Source organism: Macaca mulatta, chromosome 4, assembly GCF_049350105.2.
Source record: "Macaca mulatta isolate MMU2019108-1 chromosome 4, T2T-MMU8v2.0, whole genome shotgun sequence".
NCBI classification, from domain to species: domain Eukaryota; kingdom Metazoa; phylum Chordata; class Mammalia; order Primates; family Cercopithecidae; genus Macaca; species Macaca mulatta.
Genome location: NC_133409.1, coordinates 181,662,416 through 181,683,442, shown reverse-complemented (window position 1 = coordinate 181,683,442; position 21,027 = coordinate 181,662,416). Strand labels below are relative to the sequence as shown.

The window sequence follows — 21,027 nt, the reverse complement described above, 5'->3', positions numbered from 1 at the left end:
AATCCCAGCACTTCGGGAGGCCGAAGTGGGCAGATCACTTGAGGTCAGGAGTTCGAGACCAGCCTGGCCAACATGGGAAACCCTGTATCTACCAAAAATACAAAAATTAGCCAGGCGTGATGGTGGGTGCCTATAATCCCAGCTACCCAGGAGGCTTAGGCAGGAGAATCACTGGAACCCAGGAGGCAGAGTTTGCAGTGAGCCGAGATCACACCACTGCACTCCAGCCTGGGCAACAGAGCAAGACTCTGTCTCAAAAAAAAAACCAACAACAAAAAAATTAAAATAAATAAATAAATAAAATAAATTTCAACTATATTTCAACTTAACTCATAATCAAACATTTCAGCATTTATTTAACTATCTCAGGTTAAATTAAATCTAAATGGATCATGAAGTCTTTGTGCTTCCCCTGAAAATGAAAAACGAGGGCTACATAATTTTTACATGTGAAAGATTTAAGCTTTACAATGCCGTACAACAAAAAGATTTCCCATTCCAAGACAGTGCTCCCAAGGAAATTAAGCTTTCTTTTCTCCACCATGATAGTTTACTAAAACAAGCAAACAAACAAACTAAACTTTGAAAAGACTAATAAGTTTAAAAGAGTAGGAGAATGCATGAGTTCACGCTTTTATGTAATTAACATACCACAAAGGGGGTTCAGGCAGCGGCAAGACAGTTAGACCAGATAGTCTTTATTGCCTCTGTTTGGGTGGTTTGGATCTGTGTTCCCTCCCAAATCTCATGTTGAAATGTAATCCTCATTGTTGGAGCTGGGGCCTGAATCATGGGAGAGGATATCTCATGAATGGTTTAGCACCATTCCTTTGGTGCTATTCTCGTGATGGTGAGTGAGTTCTCTTGAGATCTGGTAGTTTAAAAGTGTGCATGGCACCTCCCCACCCCCTTGCTCCTGCTCCCACCATGTGAGACATCTACTCCCTCTTTACCTTCCACCATGATTGGAAGCTTCCTGAGGCCTTCTCAGAAGTAGATACCTCTGTATCTTCCTCTACAGCCTGCAGAACCATGAGCCAATTAAACCTCTTTTCTTTATTTATAGCAATGCAAGAACAGCCTGATATACCTCTCCATTTTTCTAGCTTTTTATTGAAATATATATATTTGAGATAGAGTCTTGCTTTGTTGCATAGGCTGAAGTGCAGTGATATGATCTCGGCTCACCACAACCTCCACCTCCCAGGTTCGAGCAGTTCTCCTGCCTCTGCCTCCCTAGTAGCTGGAATTACAGGTGCATGCCACCACACCCAGCTAATTTTTGTATTTTTAGTAGAGATGGGGTTTTGCCATGTTGCCCAGGCTGGTTTCAAACTCCTGACCTCAGGTGATCCACCCATCTGGGCCCCCCAAAGTGCTGGGATTATAGGTGTGAGCCACCATGCCCAGCCGAAAAATATATAAAAAGTAGAGAGAATATTGCAATAATTCCTCCTATAGCCTTCACACAATTCAACAGTTATCACTACATTGTCATGTATTATTTATATATATAGCTTTATCTAATTCTTCCCTCCCTCAATTACCTTGAAGTAAAACAAGATACATCATTTCATACAAAATATTTCAGTAGGTATTTCTAAAATATAATGACTCTTTTAAAAAAAAGCACAGCTATATTATAATTATCACACCTAAAACAAATAACAGCAATTTTTTAACATCATAAAATTTCCTGTCAGTGTTTAAATCAATCATTTCATCATTTCTTTTTATGTTCTGTTCAAATCAGGCCAAAAGTCCATGCATTATAGTTGATTGATATGTTTCTTAGCACATTTTAAATCTATAGTTTCTCTTTCTCTTTCTTTTTCCTTGTAATGCACTTGTTGAAGAAGTCAGGTCATTTGTACCATAGTGTTTTCTATGATCTGAATTTGCTGATTGTATGCTGGTGATGTCATTTAAAAGTCCCCTGTACTTCATGTAAGCTGATAATTATATATAGGTCCTTGATAAGGTTCACTGTAACCTCTTCTGAGGTTGTTCAGCTTTATGATTTGCCCTTCCCCTTGAAAAGGTGCCTCAGTTATGCCATTTCTAACTACTATGAATAAGGATGTCTTTTTTCTGTGAAATTCCTTAGTAGGGAAGATACACAAAGTCTTGCATGGTCTAATGGAAAGAGCACAAAATTTACAGCCTAACAAATTTCTGTGAAAGACCCACTGCCTATAAACTATGTGATCTTGGGCAAGCTATTTACACCATAACGATTTCATTTATAAACTAGGAACAGTAATGATTGACTTTTGAAGTTGTTGCAAGGAGTGGCAAGAGAAGCACATATAAAGCATCAATCACATCATAATTTTTTATATGAAGTGCGGAAATCTATTTCTTGCAATTCTGGAAGCTGGAAAGTCCTGTCACGAGGCCGGCATCTGGCAAGGGCCTTCTTGCTGTGTTGTCCCATGGTGTGGAAGATGGAAGGGAAAGAGAGTGTGTGTGTGCATGAGAAAGACAGGGAAGAAAGAAATGAAAATATGAAACTTTTCATTCATTTAACCATGAAATAGTGATGGGCATAGAATTAAAACATCACTAGGACCCAATTATTAAAGCTATTACTCACATGATATCAACATTCATGAGTGCAGAACCCTCATGACACAATCACCTCTTAAAAGTCCCACTGTTGCATTGAAGATTTAGTTTCCAACATATGAACTTTGGGGAACACATTCAAACCGTAGTACCTACCATATCATGCTGTAACTTAACCTAAGTTCTCAGTTTGCATGTTCATGTGCATACATCATCTTTTTATCCACACAGTCATGCTCTTCCTGCACCTGTATTGCTACTTTCCTTTCCTACACACAATTTGAGAACTATATTTTTAAATCATCACAGATGGGAAGATTGTTTCCTGAAAACAGTCTTTTTTCAAATGACATCCCCAGAATTGGGACCATTTTGACCCTAACAAGCCTGCCCCTGACTTGAAAGGCATGCCTTCTGAGTACAGTGCTTGTCCTAGAAGCTGGTCTTGTCCTGGGAGAGGCATGTCAGTAGGCAGAGCCTCAGGTGGGCAGGATGGCAGGTTGTAAGACAGAAGGCAGGAGAGGACTTGGGGCAGGCATGGGATGGGATTCAGGCATGAGCAGCTCAAGAGCTGGGACAGATGGAGTCAAGGCACAAAGGGCTTGCTGGAAATTGGGAGCCAGGCATTGAATAAAAAGTCAGGGCTGAGGGTTTTGGTAGCTGGGTTGAATCCAGAAGGTGAGGGCCTGGAACCAAGACAGCTAAGCTCAATGCTGTATTGAGAGCCCAGGCAATGTAATATCTCAGGACCCAGGAGAGAGACCTTCTGGGGACCTTGCATGAGACTGTAAAGCCAGACTGTCTGGGTTTAAATCTTGGCTCTGCCCCTTATAGCTGAGTATCTGGGAGCAAATTATTTCACTTCTCTGTGCCTCAGTTTCCCCATCTGTAAATTGGATGACTATAATAGTACGTTCCTCATGGGGCTGTTTAAGTGGGTGAAAACAGGTAAAGTTCTTAGAAGTGGTAGTTGGCCCATAGTGCCATCAGATTCAGCTATTTTCTTTTAGAAGTTAACCATTAGACCACTTTGCACATGGAGGATTCTTCTCCAAGGGTATGTCACAGGCCCTGAGCAGCCTCTGATGCTGCTGGAAGGGGAGCTTATCTTATCTCCAATCCAGGGGAGACTTGGCCTTGGTTAGCAAGATAAATTTTTAACAATGCGTGTTATTACCCTAACACTATGGAGATATCAACAATGGCTCTATTCTCTTCCCAGGATGTTCCTCTCCAACGTGTCCTCCTAACTCCATGCGGTTTTCAACATTTCAGTCAACCATTACCTCTTCCAGGAGGTCCTCCCAAGCCCCCAGGCTGAGCTGCCGGCAGCTGCCCTGTATTTTGTGTTATCAGCATTTATGTAAACACTCTTAGTTTGCCTGTTTCTCTTCCTCACTAAAATGTGAGTTATTATACTCAGATAATGCCTCTGTGTTTTTTATTTAAATGCTGTTTTCATGTTAAAATATTTCATGCAGAAAAAATTATATAACTGACGCTTAAGTACCCACCACCAAAATTAAGCAAAATTTGATAGTTTGTCTATTTGGCTTCATCTTTCTTCTTAATAAAAAAATAATAATGTTACCAACCAGATAAAGTCTCACCTCCCCACTTCCCTCATGCTTTCCTTTTCAGAGGAAATGCCCATCTTACAGCATGGTTTTGTAATTTATTTCACACATATAAATTCCTGATCAAGATATACCATTGCATGTATTGGATCTTTAAGGTCTACGTAAATGGCATCAGGCTGTGTGGATACTTTTGCTACTTGCTTTTACTTGCTTTTTTTTTAAAACTGATGTTTTTGAGATTTACTCATGGTGTAACATGTACCTTTTTTCATGATTTTAATAGTTGTATTATATTCTTTTCTATGAATAAATTACCATTTATTTAGCCATTTTCGTACTCAGGGAAAGTTGACTTGGTTCCTTTTGCTGCTTCAAACAGTGCTCCAGTGGACAACTGTGAGGATCCATCTTTGTGCACACAAGTCTGTGAGCTAACACTTGTCAGTGTTTCTCTGAGGGAAGAGATGACTCCACATTCCTTACTCCCAACACAGTGCCTGAAATAGCAAATGACCAGTCAATGTTTGTTGAAGGAAGAAATGAAAATATGAAACTTTTCATTCATTTAAGCATGAAAGACTGATGGGCATGAAACTAAAACATCGCTAGGGCCCAGTTATTAAAGATATAATTATAGCTATGCAGGAGCATTTACAAATGTGAATGGGCTGCTATTTCTTGGCTTAAACCACAGAAATTCCTATTCAAATGAATTATGGGGGAAATGAAGATATAATGCCAGAGAAAAGCGGTCACTCCCTGTGTTGACTTTAGCTATGTATCCAGTTCAGTTCTGAAGACAGAGCTTCAATTGTTATTGCAGATGAAACTGAAGGGCCAAGTCAACCACAGGGCTCTGATTTATGGCACTATGAGTTGCAAAGGGATCTAATACCTTGCATTACAATGAGGCCTTATTCACTTTCATGTGAATGATCAGGAGCTGGATCAGGCATAAACAGATACACTTTGCCTTAAGAGGCTACTTGGGGCATATGACGCCACATGTTGGAACAACATTGAGATCACTGAACTGCTTAAATGAAACATTATTCAGCTTCTGATGCTGCTTTAGAAACTAAATTATAAAACTTCATAACTTTGTTGTTTTCCAACTTTCCCAGGTGAGAATCTCCCACATGCAAAGATAATGTCAAAACTCCATCCATCTCAAATCATGGAAATACCTGTGCTTTCCTTAACTAAATCATTAGCAATAGAGATGAGATTATACTTATACCAATTAGATCCACTCCATAAAGCTAAGCAGAGAATTAGCTTTCCCATAAGTCATATGAAGGTGAATAGCACATGGGAAGGTAGATGCCTGAACTTTCCTCTTAAGAGGAAAGAAGCAAGGGATAAATCCTGAGAAGACAATCAACTGTGTCAACTATAGTCCACCCCTTTAACTTCCTGATATCCATACTCCTCTCACTCATGCCTACATGAAATGTACTCAATGTAACTCCAATTCTCTGTGTAATGTACAGTCTTCTTCATCAAGTAGTTTCTCATGTTCAAACAATACACAGAAAACCCAAGAGAGTTGTAATTAAAAACCAAAAAATTTGAGCATAATATAGGAGGTCAGGAAAGAGCAGCATGTTTGTTGCAGTTTGAAAAGCTAAATTGTAATGATCATGTTTTTAAAGGCACTGGAGAGATGCAAAAGCAACAAGAATTAGATGAACTAAATTTCAAATAAGAAAGAAGCCCTTTCAAGGTAATCTGAGGATCACTGGCCATTTTTTTTCCCAGGAGCATTTCCCAACTCCGGCCCCCAAAAGAGGTACTAGGCTGGGGTAAGGAGATGCCATGAGAGCTTTTGGCAGTTGCATCAAACCAGCCCAAAGAACTGGAAGTGAGAGAGGGCCAAATGCAAGGCTGGCTTTCCTCATTTGTCATTGGCTGAATGCAGGGGTGGTGTAGAAGACTGGGGAGTTTGGCCAGAAAGATAGAATAAAATCTTCCACAGTCTCGCAGTGCTGTGAAGATAATGTCCTGCTAGAGAGAAGGAGCCTGGAACAGGAAACAACAGGTCTTCATTACAACATGTTTATCAGATTTTGAAGCTACATCTAGCAGCAGGGGGAAAGAAAAACTAAGCTAAAACCTCGGAATGGCAAAACTTCTAAGGCTGAAGAGAGAAAGAATAGCTAGGCTCAATTCAAAGCCTAAAAGGACCACACCCAAGGAACAGGAATTAACCAGAACTGAACCAAGTTTTACTAAAACTACAAACTAGTCCCAACCCAGCTCATATCCCCTTTTCATTTAAATAATTATAGGATGATACACAGAAGAAAATGAAGATCATTCCCGATGAAAAAAAAAAATCATATGGAGCCAGTGTAGTTCTTTTACGTGTGAGCATACAGCAACAAAGAGACAGCAAGAGATGATCAAACATCAAGACAGAAACGAACAACAGAGGCAAACTGACCAAAAATCCAGGGTTTGGAATTAGAAGTGAAAGATATTCAAATAGGTAACATTACATTCAAGAAAGTAGAGGAAAAGATGAACAGAAATCAACAGAAAGTACAGGGAAAGATGAATGGAAATCAACAGAGGATTAGAATCTATACAAAACAATCAAGTCAACGTGCTAAAATTGAAAAACAAACTGTCTGAAATTAAGAATCATAATTTCTTAATTTCAGGTGGGTATCATAAAAGGCTGGGAACAAAAGAAGTCCAGTTAGAGATAAATAGAAAATACATACACTAAAGCACAGAGAGGAAAAAGAAGGTATGTAGAGGACATAATTTGAAAACACAATGTATATGTAACCAAAGTGCCAGAAGAAGAAGAGCAAAAGATCAGAGAAGAAGCAATACATGGGGCAGAAGAAATAATGGCCAAGAATATTCCAAAATTTATGAGAAGACATCAACGCACAGATTTTAAAATCTCAAAAATCCAAAGCAAGATAAATCACAGAAACCACATCTACCATCCTATAATCAAACTACAGAAAAACCTGAGAAAAATGACAGTTACAGGAAGAAAAGACACATTACCTTCAAAGGAGCAGCAATAAAACTGACAGCCGACTTTTCAACAGAAACTGAAAACAAAAAGACAATAGAATGACATCTTTACAGCGCTGAAGGAAACTGCCAACCTTGAATTTTATACCCAGTAAAAATGTTATTTGCAAATTAAGGTGAAATATGGTTGGACAAGATGGCTCATGCCCTGTAATCTCAGCACTTTGGGAGGCTGAGGCAGGAGGATCGCTTGAGGCCAGGAGTTTGAGACCAGCCTGGGCAATACACCATCTCTCCAAAAATAGTCCCAACTACTCAAGAGGCTGAGGTGGAAGATCATTTGAGTCCAGGAGTTCAAGGCTACAGCGAGCTGTGATCCCACTACTGCACTGCAGCCTGGGTGACATGAGCAAGACCCTGACTCAAGAAAAATTAATTCATTAATTAAAAGTGAAATAAAGACACTTTGCTGACAAACAAAAGCTGAGAGGATTGATCATCAGCACATTGGCACTACAAAAAAATGCTACAGGAAGTTCTTGGGTTGAAGAAAAATTGTCGTAGACAGAAACATAAAACTGCAGCAGAGAACTGAAGAGCACTGGAAACGATAAGAAACACCTGCGCAAGGCCAGCTTTGAAGGAATGGATCCTGGTGCATAAGGCATAAGCTGTGTAGTAAGTTTTGAACTCAGGAAGTGTGGGTCCTTCAATTTTGATCCTCTTTTTCAAGAATGCTTTGGTTATCCTGGATCCTTTGAATTTCCATATGAATTTGAGAACCAGTTTGTCAATTTCTACAACCAAATCAACTGGGATTAGAATACAAATTGCTTTGAGTTGGTAGGTCAGTTTGGGAGGAGGTATTACCATTTTAAAATATTAAATCTTCTGATCCATAAACACAGGATGTCATTCCATTTATTCAGGTCTTTTTCAACAATATTTTGTAATTTCAATATATGTTTTTTTTTTAATTTTGTAAGTTTATTCCTAAGCATTTCATTCTTTTGTAGCTATTTAGATTTCAGAAAGTGTGAGTCCTGGCCTGAAACGGTGGCTCACACCTGTAATCCCAGCACTTTGGGAGGCCGAGGCAAGTGCATCACCTGAGGTCAGGAGTTTGAGACCAGCCTGGCCAACATTTCTGCTAAAAATACAAAAAAATCTACTAAAAATACAAAAAATTAGCTGGGCATGGTGGCTTACGCCTGTAATCCCAGCACTTTAAGAAGCTGAGGTGGGCAGATCACCTGAGGTCGGGAGTTCAAGACCAGCCTGACCAACACGAAGAAACTCCATCTCTACTAAAAATACAAAATTAGCCTGGAGGGGTGGCACATGCCTGTAATCCCAACTACTCGGAAGGCTGAGGCAGGAGAATCACTTGAACCCAGGAGGTGGAGGTTGCGGTGAGCCAAGGTTGTGCCATTACACTCCAGCCTGGGCAATAAGAGCAAGATTCCATCTCAAAAAAAAAAAAAAAGAAAGAAAGAAAAGAAAGTGTGAGTCCTTCTAGTTTGTTCTTCTTTGTAACTGGAATTGTTTCTTTTCTTGCTCCTTATTTTTAAGTACCAGTTGTATGTTTTTAGATTTGAGGTTACCATGAGGCTTGCAAATAATATCTTATAATCCATTATTTTAAACTGATGACAACACTGATTGCATAAACCAACAAGTAAAAAGAAAACTAATGAAAACTCTATACTCCAACTTTGTCTTCCTACTTTTTACCTTTTTTTTTTTTTTTTTTGAGACAGTATCTCACTCTGTTGCCCTGGCTAGAGCACAGACAGTCACAGCTCACTGCAGCTTTGACTTCCTGGGCTCAAGTGATTCTCCCACCTCAGCCCTCCGAGTAGCTGAGACTACAGGCACACATCATCACACCCAGCTAAATTTTTTGTAATTTTTTGTAGAAACAGCGTTTCACCATGTTGCCCAGGCTGGTCTTGAACTCCTGAGCTCAAGTGATTTGCCTGCTTTGGCCTCCCAAAGTGCTGGGATTACAGACGTGAGCCACCACACCCAGTCTTTTTAACTTTTTGTTGTTTTTATTTATATCTTATTGTATTATGTCTTGAAAAGTTGATGTAGTTATTTTTTCTGATCAATTTATATTATCATCTTTCTACTTAAAATATGAGTAATTTATACATCACAATTACAGTTTTATAAGATTCTGTGTTTTTCTGTGTGCTCACTATTACTAGTGAGTTCTGTGCCTTCAGATGATATCTTATTGCTCATCAATGTTATTTTCTTTCAGATTGAAGAACTCCCTTTGGCATGATTTGTAGGACAGATCTGGTATTGAGATTCCTCAGCTTTTGTTTGCCTGGGAAAGCCTTTACTTCCCCTTCATGTCTGAAAGATATTTTCACGGGATATACTATTCTAGAGTAAAAGTTTTTTCCTTAGGCACTTGAAATACGTCACACCACGCTCTCCTGGCCCGTAAGGTTTCCACTGAAAAGTCTACTGCCAGACATACTGGAGCTCCATTGTACGCTGTTTGTTTCTTTTCTCTTGCTGCTTTTTGGAAACTTTCTTTATCCTTTACCCTTAGGAGTTGAATTATTAGATGCCTTGAGGTCATCTTCTTCAGGTTAAATCTGCTAGGTGGTCTAGAACTTTCTTGTACTTGGATATTAATATCTTTCTCTAGGCTTGGAAAGTTCTCTGTTATTATCACTTTGAATAAACTTTCTGCTCCTCTCTCTCTCTCTCTCTCTCTGCCACCTCTTTAAGGCCAACAACACTCAGATTTGCCCTTTTAAGGCTATTTTCTTTTTTTTTTTTTCCTTTCTTTTATGATGTCTTTGGTGGTTTTGATGTTTTTGATGGTTTTGGTATCTGGGTAATACTGACCTCAAAGAATAACTTGGTAACTACTCCCTTCTATTCTTTTCCTTTTTTAAAAAATAATTTGTATTAACTCTATTTTAAATGTTTGGAGAATTAAAAAGTGAAGCCTTTTTGGGCCTAGGCCATTTTTGTGGGAAGTTTTCAAATTGCTAATTCAACGTCTTCATTTTCACAGGTCTATTTAGGTTATCTATTTCTTCTTGATTCAGTTTTAGTAGTTTGAGTTTCCTAGAAATATGTTCATTTCATCCAAGTTTTTTGAATTTGTTAGCATATAAATGTTTATAGTATTCCCTTCCAATCCTTCTTATTTCTGTAAGGTCAATAGAATTGTCATCTTTTTTATTCCTGATTTTAGTAATTTGAGTTTTCTCTCTTTTTCTTGGTCAGTCTAGCTAATTGTTGATTTTGATGATCTTTTCACAGAAACAACTTTTGGTTTTGTTCACTTTCTCTTTTGTTTTTCTTCTGCTTCATTAATAGCCGCCCTAATCTCTATTACTTTCTTCCTTTTGCTTGTTTTAGATTGAATTTGCTCTCCTTTTTTCAGTGTTTTAAGATGGAAAATCAGGCTAGTGATGTAAAATCTTTCTTCTTTTTTAACAGAGGTATTAACAGCTATTAAATACCCTCTAGACACTGCTTTAGCTGCTTCCCATAAGTTTCAACATCCTATGTCTTCATTTTCACTCACCTGTAAGTGTTTTGTAATTTCTCTTGTGATTTCTTTATTGACGTATTGGTTATATAGGGATGTGTTTTTAAATTTCCACATATTTGTAAATTCCCCAAATTTTCTGTTATTGAGTTCTAGTTTCATTCTATTGTAGTCAGAGAACATACTTTATAGGATTTTAATTTTTAAAAAAATTTGTTGAGGCTTGTTTTATGAACTGGCATATTGGTCTCTTATGGCAAATGTTCCATGTGCATTCGAGAAGAATGTGTATCCTGCTGTTCGGTGAAATGTGTATTTCATAGACCTAGTTGATCTATGGGGTTGCTCAAGTCTTCTACTTCCTTGCTTCTTCTACCTCCTTCTGTTTTGTTGTTCTAGCCATTATTGAAAGTGGGATATTGAAGTCTCCAACTGTTATTGTTGAATTGCCTGTTTTTCCTTTCACTTCTGTTTTTGCTTCATGTTTTTAGGAGGCTCTATTTTTAGGTACATATGTGTTTATAATTATTACATTTTTCTGATAAATTTTATCAATTTAAATGTTTGTCTTTGCCTGTAGTAATTTTTTTTTGTTTTACAGTGTTTCTAATATTAGCAGAGCTGCCACTTCATTCTTATGGTTATGTTCGCATGATAAATGTTTTTCCATCTTTTTACTTTTTACCTATTTGTATTGTTGGTTCTAAAGTGTGTCTCCTACACACAGCATATAGTTAGATCTTATTTTTTTTATTCAGTCTGAAAATATCAGCCTTTTAGTTGGATTGTTTAATCGATTCACATTTAATGTTATTTTTTAAAGTTGGACTTATGTCTGTCATTTTGCTTTTTGTTTTCTACATATCTCATGTCTTTTTTGTTCATCTATTTCTCCTTTACTGCTTCTTTTGCATTAAGTAAATATTTTCTTGTGTAATATTTTAATTGCTTTAATAATTTTTCACTGTATTTTTGAGTTATTTTCTTAGTGGCTTTTATATGATTTATCATATACACCTCAACTTAGAATCTACTTCAGATTTATATTAACTTAATTTCAATAAGATATAGAAGTGTTGCTTCTACATAGCTGTATACCTTTTTATCCTTTTTATGTTATTTATGTTATTTTATATACATATAACAATAATTGCACATATACATATATATAACAAACCCAATGGTACAGTTATACTTATTGCATTACATAATTTTATGTCTTTTAAAGAAGAGAAGGATAACAAGTTTATAATTATGAAGTTTGTTATATTAACCTTATTATTTACCATTTATAGCTCTCTTCATTTGTTCTTGTACATTCCAGTTGCCATGTTGTGTCATTGTCTTACACAAATACAGCTTTGTTCACATTCATGTCATTGGTACTGTTCTTGTCAAATATATTACATTTCTATATGTTTTGGCTCAACAATACAATTAAATATATATTATTTTATACCACTGCTTTTGAAATAGGTTAAGAGAAGAAAGAATATTCATTTATTTTATAATTACATCCATGTCTTTTATAGAAATATCCATGTCTTTTATAATTACATACTTATATTTACTGATGCCCTTTTTTAATGTAAACTCAAAACTCCATCTAGGGTCACTTGTCAACCTGAAAATTTTCCCTTGAGTATTTTTGTGAGGTGGGTCTTCCAGCAATAAACTCTCTTAGTTTTTATCTGGTAATATTTTTATTATACCCTCTTTTTTGAAAGATTTTTTTTCTGGATATAAGATTCTTGGTTGAATTTTTTCTTTTAGCACTTTAAATATGGAATCCCATTGCCTTCTGGATGCCACTGTTTCTGATGAGAAGTCAACTGTTAATGTTTTGGAGGTTTAACATTTTTAATATGATGCATCTGGGCATGGATATGTTTGTATTAATCCTACTTGGAGTTTGTTGGGGTTCTTGGATATATTAATTTTTTATCAAATTTGATACATTTCAGCCATTATTTCTTCAAATATTTTTTTCTGCTCTTTCCTTTCCCTCTTCTTCTTGTATAATCATCATGTATATCTGTACACATTATGGTGCCCCACATTTCTTTGAGGTTTTGTTCATTTTTCTTCATTTTGTTGTCTCTGTTTTTTATTTCAGAATCTTTATGAATACATCTTCATGTTTGCTGATTCTTTTTTTCTGGCAGTTCAAACCTACTGTTGAACTCCTCTTGTGAATTTTCTACTTTGGTTATTATACTTTTCAACTCCAGAATTTCCATTTGAATCTTTCTAATCAGTTCTATCTCTTTATTGATATTCTCTATTCAATGAGACAGCATCATCATTTCTTACTTCCTTAAGCATGATTTCCTTTATTTTTTGGATATATTTGTGATGGTTATCTTTGTTAAGTCTTGTGTTTGGGCCCTCTGACAGTTTGTGTTATCTGCTTTTACCTCCCCTGTATGAGTCTCCCTGTCATGTTTATTTGTGTGCCTCATATTTTTTTGTTGAAAATTGGACATTTTAGATAATATACTATAGCCACTCAGAATACTGATTTTCCCTGAAGCCCCTGTGTCTGAAGATTGTTGTTCTTTGTTGTTTATCTGTTTAGTAATTTGGCTGGTCCATTTGAGTGAAGTCTACTTTTCCTGCAATGTAAAGGCACTGATGTTGCTCCTTGGAAAGCACAGCCTTGAGCATGTGCATAGTCACCATGGGATGACAGTGGTTTTAGCAGGGTTCTCTTTCACTGTTTGTTTACTTGATCTCTCTGTAAGCTGTCTATGTCTCTTGATACCTTACTCAACTGTTAGATTCTACTAATTGCCTGTTGGTTGCTCTGTTGTTTGTGATAGTGCCCTGGTGCATAAATTGCTCCACGGTCTCAGTCAATCAAGTTCAAGCCCCTTTGCAAGGATAGTTTTTGAGCTAGCTTTGAGATTTTGCTTTTGTTTTTGTTTTTGAGCCTCAAGAAGGCCCTTCTTAGATGTCTCTTTCCGTGGTTCTTTTTTTATAAGCTATAGCTGACCCACAGTTTCACTTGTTGCTCTCATACAGCTTCCAGCCTCTTCTTCACTGCTTACCACCAGAATGTCTATTGTTTTTGAGAGCTCCCTTAAGCATGAACTTCCCCCACATTCTGTTCTAAATAAAGTCAGTTCATTTACGGAGAGCTTCAGAGTTCTCTGTTCTTAAGGCCCCCTTCCTGTCAGGCAAAAATCTCTCCCCACTGCTTATTTCTCTCTGAGCAACACCCCATCTTTATGAGCAGCATACTGGGCAGGGAAAGTAGCTTCTCTGATCTGTTTGCCTTGCCTCCCCCAGCATGAAACTTCTACCCAGTGAGTGAGCTGGGCAAAAGCAACTGGGGCCACAGTATTCTTAGCCTGCCACATCTGGGGTAGAGCTTCCACTCTATGAATAAGAGCTGTATGGAGGAAGGGAGCCCCTGACCTCAGCCACACTCATATAGAATTTAACCTATTCAACACAGAACTTGGAAAGATGTGAAATGCTGGTGGCCTGCCCCTCCTGGATAGGTACTGTAGCCCCTGACTGAGAGCTGGTGGGAGAGGAAGCCCCATGTCTTGGGCACACACACCTGCTATCATGATGAGCTGGTGGGGAGAGCAGGTTGTGGCTTAAGTTCCACAGACCCTCGCTCTTCTTACAGAGATTTAGTAGAGTTTCTTGAAAAAATGATTTGGCCGGGCGCGGTGGCTCACGCCTGGAATCCCAGCACTTTGGGAGGCCGAGGTGGGCGGATCACAAGGTCAGGAGATCGAGACCACGGTGAAACCCCATCTCTATTAAAAAATACAAAAAATTAGCCGGGCATGGTGGCGGGCGCCTGTAGTCCCAGCTACTCAGGAGGCTGAGGCAGGAGAATGGCTTGAACCCAGGAGGCGGAGCTTGCAGTGAGCCGAGATCGCGCCACTGCACTCCAGCCTGGCGACAGAGCGAGACTCCATCTCAAAAAAAACAAAAACAAACAAAAAAAATTATTTGTTAATTCATGTAATGCTCTTAAGACAACATCCAGAAGTTTTAAATGGTTGAACTTTTACAACATAATTTTAATTAGCTATGGTTGTTCTGCTAGGGAACATGTCCACGGAGCGCCTCACCCCACCATTCCAGAAGTGAGTTCATCATATGTGCTTATTTAAGCATAATCATGCTTAGGGGAGAATATTCAAGAAATTGTGTACAGAAGGATGGAGGAGGAGATAAAATTACTTTCATTTAATACCAATCTGTATTGGAATATGTTTTTTCCTTTTAAAAATAATAAAATGAGCAATTTCAAAGCAGATCATAAAATATCATGCAGATTCTGCCTTGTCTGGTGAAGACTTGCTGTAGGAATCCGCAGCTATCTGGTGAGATGTCTGACTATCCTGAGCCCGCCATGCTATAAGGAAGCCCAAGCCACATGGAGAAGCCCAGCTAAGCCAAGCCATCAAGTCATCTCAGCCCACATGCTAGCCCCAGACATTTAAATCATCCCCAGCTGTTCAGCTAAGGATCAGACGTTGTGCAACAGATACGAGCTGTCCTTGCCGTGTCCCAGCCAAAATCTGACCCACATAACCTGTCAGACAAAGAGAATGGTTGTTTTAGGCCCTGCAGTTTGGGGTGGTTTATTACACTGCAAAAGATAACTGGAACTGAGGGTAACATTCAGAATGTGTTCCAGTGATAGTTCTGTTCTCAGATTTGCTTCCTTCTCTTAGACCTCCTGATCAGCAGGTGGAAATTAAAAGAGCATTGTGAGATGCTGGAGAGATCCAGAACCACTTGCCATCGACGCTGGGGAATCCTAGCCAGTGAGCTCGCAGGAGTTAGAGCAGTTTTTTCAGTTACAGCAGTTACAGCCTCTGGCCAGGCCCCTCAATTCTGTACAGATGCCAGTTCCTACAGTTGTAGATGCTAAAAAAGGAAGGGATACAATGAGGTAGGGGGCTGAAGTGTTGCATAAGGTAGAGTTTACTTGGTTGCATTCACTACAGTCCAGAGATCTGGTGCCTTCTCTTATTCAGGTAATTGAGGTCAAATTACAATAAGGAAGTTGTTTGGTGAGCAAAGAATCAAAGCAAGGGGTATTCATAAAAATGCAAATGTTTAACGGGGATTAGATTCAAATAGGCTGTGGCAGACCCAGCTGCACAGAGGCACAGGCGAGCAGAGCAGGAGCAGGCATCCGTGGGCTGCCCTTTCTCTTGGTCTGCTTTCTGATTGAGGATCATCTGCAGATGTGTTCATAGCTTTCCCTGGGTTCACAGGGACTTCCTATCACCGATTGTCACGTGGAATTCAGGTACAGTATTGCCAGATCCTCTGACTTTTGGAACAGAGCTAGAAATCCAGACTTTAATTTAAATATTCCTGATTTTAAAAATAATGATTCAGAATGTTTGGAAACACTATGTGGACCCAATAAAACACATTTGCAGAATGAATCCAACCTGTGAGCTGCCAGGCTGCAACCTCTGGGTGAAAAGTTGGGTCTCCTTATCGTGTGTGGGCATGGCCAGGCCTGCTCACGGATAAGCCCCCAGCAGGCATCAGAGGGAAACTCCTGGGCCCAGAGAAAGGGAGGCAGCCCAGCAATCGCTCCGCATAAACCTCAGCGCCCCTCGCGCCAGGCTTGGGGGACATGGCTCACCGAGGAGAAGCGTTGCCTTCTATGGTTGTCTCTGCTGTTTCTGGGGCTGATGTGGCTGGAAATATAAAAGGCAGTGAGCACACAGTTCAGCATTCCTCCACACTGGCAGTCGACCCACGCCGCGCGGCCTGCCAAGAGCAGGGAGCTTGGGCACGGAGCTGAGAAACTCACAGGGACAAGAGGAGCCACAGCTGCCATCCACACGCCATCTCTTTGCACTGCTGTTTCCTACTTCAACGGCAAACAACTTAAAGCAAGATTGCACCAACGAGGCCCAGTTCTTGCCCATCTGCAATCCTGGGCCAGACTTTACGGCCTGGAACAGGAACAGGCGACTTTGAATAATCCTCACTCAGCGATTTCTCTCCCACCCCAGGTTTCCCAGCGTGCACGACTGCCCCCAAGGCATCCACTCTCAGCTGAATGAGCTCCAGGCCTTGCACCCACAATGGGCCCCATCTGGACCAGCAGCTTTGGCAAAAGACCCGGCTGTATCCTTTCCCCATATAATGACCTGATGGCCACAGCTCTGAGTTTCCAGAACAGTTTAAATTATGAATGAGGAGTTCCTTTATCAGATCATGATCAGATTTTCTGGCTCTGAAAATTTCTTCGATGGCCCCAGAAGGGCAGTTCCCACAGCAGAAAAGGCAAGGTGCCTGACCCAACCTTTGTCAGTTCTGTGTCCCTGAGCTCCACGCTAACCCTCCAGGAGTCTCAGCTTTCTCGTCTGTGAAAAAAAATACAGCAGAGCCTTCCCAGCCGTGTTCTGAGTGTCTTCTAAGGGTCTGGAGAACGCAGGGAGGGCTACCTTGTGTTTGCTCACCAGGTCTCTCCTTCCCGCACCTTGAAGTGTTAATTACCGTCCCAGCTAGCAACTCAATAAACCTGAGCTCCTTCCTCCTAATCCCCTGCACAGACTTTATCTCCACACAACCCCCCTCCACCCCCCAACAAGGGCAGAGTTCTGTTAAGGCCCTGGGCTTGCCCTGTGGTGTCAGGGCCATGACCACCCACCCACACAGGAGCCTGGAGCCTTCCCCCAGCGCCTGCCCTGGCGGGGCCTCCTCTGTAGGTGTGGGTAGGCCTGGGAACCCTGGCCCTGAACAGCCTCAGAGGGCTTCGGTGCTGGAGTGAGCTGGGACCATAAAACTCACAAGCTCCAAGTTCCCAGGCTCTTTGTCAGCCCACGGAGCCCTGCCACCTCACAGCTAATGCAGGCAGTGGCCAGTGATCCCCTGGGAGCAGTTTAAAAGCACAAGTCTGGTTTTTAGAAAAAGCAGCTGAGGTTTGCGTAAGCAGCTGACAGTTCCACCACAGCTTCAAGCTGTAAGCAGCAAAGTGAAACAGGGGAAGGAGCGTCCTGAGTGGCGTTCTCATAGGAGATCATGTCCACCTGGGAAGCAGGGCGAATTGGGCAATTATCCTGCTCTACCAGGAAGAGAGCCAAAACCCCCACTGCCCCACAGCCTCCCCACGCCGGAGGCCAGCCCCACTCCGGCCGCAGCCCAGGCGTGACACTGACTCCCCCACGGGCCACAGAGGCTGTGGTCTCAGGGTTTCAGACTGCATTTGCTCCTGTTCACAAAGAAAAGGATTCCAGTAACACCAGAAGTTCCCTCTCCAAAACCGGCAGACCCGGAAGCCCTATTTTGAAATGTTTCTTCACACCCAGACCTCAGCCAAAGCAGGAAAGACAGCACTCAGTGGGGAATGAAAGGCTGGCCTTGTTCTGATGGGAAAGCAGCACTGTGGCTCCCCACAATCCGAAAATGCAGTTTTGATGATTAAAGTGCACATTTCAACAGGCTTTGTGACAGACACTCCTGGCGGCAAGGCCTGGGAAAAGGAGGCTGCCAGTAAACCGGCTGCCGGCCGTGTTTTCTCTGAACTTCTGGCCCCAGTGGGAAAGGAAATTAAAACTTCATTTTTAATTTTTAGTTGTGACCCATTGTGCTGCAGGGTCACGGCCGGGGGTTTAGAAAACCCAGCCTCGAAAGGGGTCTGAAACACTGTCTTTGAGGTCAGTTCACAAGCCCAGAAGCACCCGAGGCACAGCCTGGGGGCAGAATGTTTGCATAGGACGGAGACCTCTACAGAGATCCCCTAAACATCCCCGAGGCCGGGAATTCACTTACATTTGCAATCGACCTAATGGTGCCCACAGGACTTTGTCACTTGCACCCACACCCCAACTTGTTGGAGTTCGGCTCTCAAATTCTGCCATGCTCTTTCAGTACATATTTCTTAGAGGTCAGTTGATGAAATAACATGCAGAGCAACTAGTCCTGGCAATAAATGAAAGAGGAGGAATTGGAAAAAAACACAGCTAAGGCCCAGACGCCACCACTGCTCAGTGGAGAACCTAACTTAATGGCTACGTTAACTCCCAGTAATTTAAGACAAAGCTCTTTGGGAAAGACCAGCTAGGGTCTCTTCTTGACATCAGGGAGGGAGTCTAGAAAATACTAGTGACCACGGGAAAGCAAACAGACCCAAAATGGTCGTGTTGTTCCTTCAGGGCATTATTGTGGGTTCTTTTGGAAGAGGTGTGTTAGTTCCCACCCTTGCGGAGAGGTCACACCTACACAAGTCTCGGTTCCCTGCTCCTCTCTGTGGATTGGAAAATGAGGCTTCGTGAGGCCCGCTGTCCCGTGTGGCATCATCTGTGGGTCTGAGAGCATCTGCCCCTAGGTCGGCTGTCCCACTCCCACTCAGCACAGCCGCCACGCCAGGCTGCCGGGACTGTCTGAGCTTCAGAACCCTGTTCTGGAGTGAACGGAACATACTCAACACCCTTGGAGCCAAGCAACTGAGATGCACCATTTTCAATAGACTTCAGGGCCCTATCAGAAAATGCTGTCAAATGATTCTTAGTTCTGTGTAACAAATACACAGAGAGCAAACGGAAAAGGGACCAGCCAGGGGGCCCCCAGCCCAGACAGCCTCCACACCCCACCTCAGATGTACCACCTCCCACCACTGCTTTGACCTGAATGCCCCCTCACTCGGCCATTCCTTCCTCCAGCTTCTGCTAGCAAACATCCCCTAGCGGGTTGAGGGACACTCATCCTCCTCCCAGGACACTGGCTGCCAAGATCTCCCCCTGCCTGCAGCCGGGGACCTGAATTGGGAGAGGTGAGATATTAGCATCCCCTGGTCCATTTCAGGCTGCAGGAGCCCCGCCAGCCGCAGGCCAACTTCAGAAGACATTTGTGATGTGGAAACAAAGCCGAGCCCGGGCTGGTCATCCCCAACCATTGGGGCAGCTGTGCCAGCCCTGCCTGCCCCTGCCATGCCTGCCACACTCCTACCTGGCCCAGGCTGGAGAGCATCCAGGACAGGTCAGAAGTCCCAAATGAGGATGAATATCTGAAAATGGGCACTGAAAGGGAGCGGAATACGTGGGCACGAAACTGCATGTAGCTGTCAGAGCATTTGGAAATAACAGCGGCCTCGAAGCTCAGTGTTACATTTTCACATTGTGATCATCAAAGGGTAAGAAACAACTGTAGCAAGAAGGATGAAGAGAACCTTGGATGCCATCTGTGTCAAGCTGTCCCTGGAAAGAAGGAACAGTGAGTCCTGAGGGCACAGGCGAGCGTAAACACGGCGCACCACCGTCATCCGGAGCCCCGCGTCCCTCCCTGATGTTCCACTCTTGGAAGGGAAGCTGGCACTTGGATACAGAACAACCTGCCTTCAAATGCCAGTGGCGGGGTTTGTTTTTACGTTTACATTTTATTATTTTGTGTAGAAAATCCTGCTTTGGAACGCCTCAAAAATGAAACTGCAAGGAAAAGCCAGTGAGAGGCAGGGAGGGGTGAGAGGGACTGCGCGGCACCCGGCGCTCTTGGGAGGAAGGCCTGCCGCTCTGCTTTCTGCATTTCTTTGCTGGAATTTATTGCTTATCCAAGCACAACTGATCATTGAGTGGGCTACTCCACCAGCTCTCCAAAAACAATAATGCCACATGTCCAAAATTCCACGGCTGCAAGAACCTTGTAGCCAACAAATTATAAAGAGTCCCTCTATGGTAACCATCTCATACCAAATAAATCCTCCCGTTGTCGCAGACTGGCCATGGTTCTTTCCATTTCTTACGTGGGCTTTGAACAGACCATAAATTCATTGATGAATTAGTCAGATTTTGACCATAGTCCTTTCCACAAAGGCTAGGCTAGGTATGATGAATTTAAGCCTAGTGGCCATGCACAGGAAAAATCGTACAAATTCCCTCCTCATAAATTGACGATGAGGCATTGTGGGGAAACGCCCAGTGAGTTCTCGCTTACATCCAGATTTATTGATCATTTATTAGCTGTTTGAACAAATGGTCCGGAAAACATCCTGCATGGGTTCTGGTCCAGTGCACCAGCAGCTAACCACGACTGTGGTCAGGTCACATCTGTCCCCTCTGATGCTCAGATGAACTGGCTCTAAAATTAGTCTAAAATAGGCTTCTGGCCCGAGACTCCATGATCTTACCTTATAATTTACAAGAGGCAGGAAAAAAAATCAGGTAATATCTTGTAAGAAATGAGCAAGAAAGACTGAAGAGGAATTGATGATGGGAATAGCAGATGGTCCTGTCTCCCCTAAGGGGAGGGAAAAGGGATCCCTCTGGATTCTGAAATCAGAGTTCATCCTTTCTGATTTCTAGAGAGATTCTGCAGCCTGAGTTTAGCACCCCAGTAGGCAAAGAGGTCTGGGCTGAGATG

The 21,027-nt window shown here is 41.7% G+C and overlaps 1 long non-coding RNA gene across 1 annotated transcript; it reads right to left on the bottom strand.

Moving 5' to 3' along the window:
- Positions 1-301: 301 nt before the first annotated feature.
- Positions 302-20,378, bottom strand: LOC144340763 (uncharacterized). The gene is made up of 3 exons (XR_013417089.1): positions 16,307-20,378; positions 4,464-4,645; positions 302-2,423 (listed from the first exon to the last, which is right to left on the bottom strand). It is a non-coding gene; the product is annotated as an uncharacterized LOC144340763 (long non-coding RNA).
- Positions 20,379-21,027: the final 649 nt, after the last annotated feature.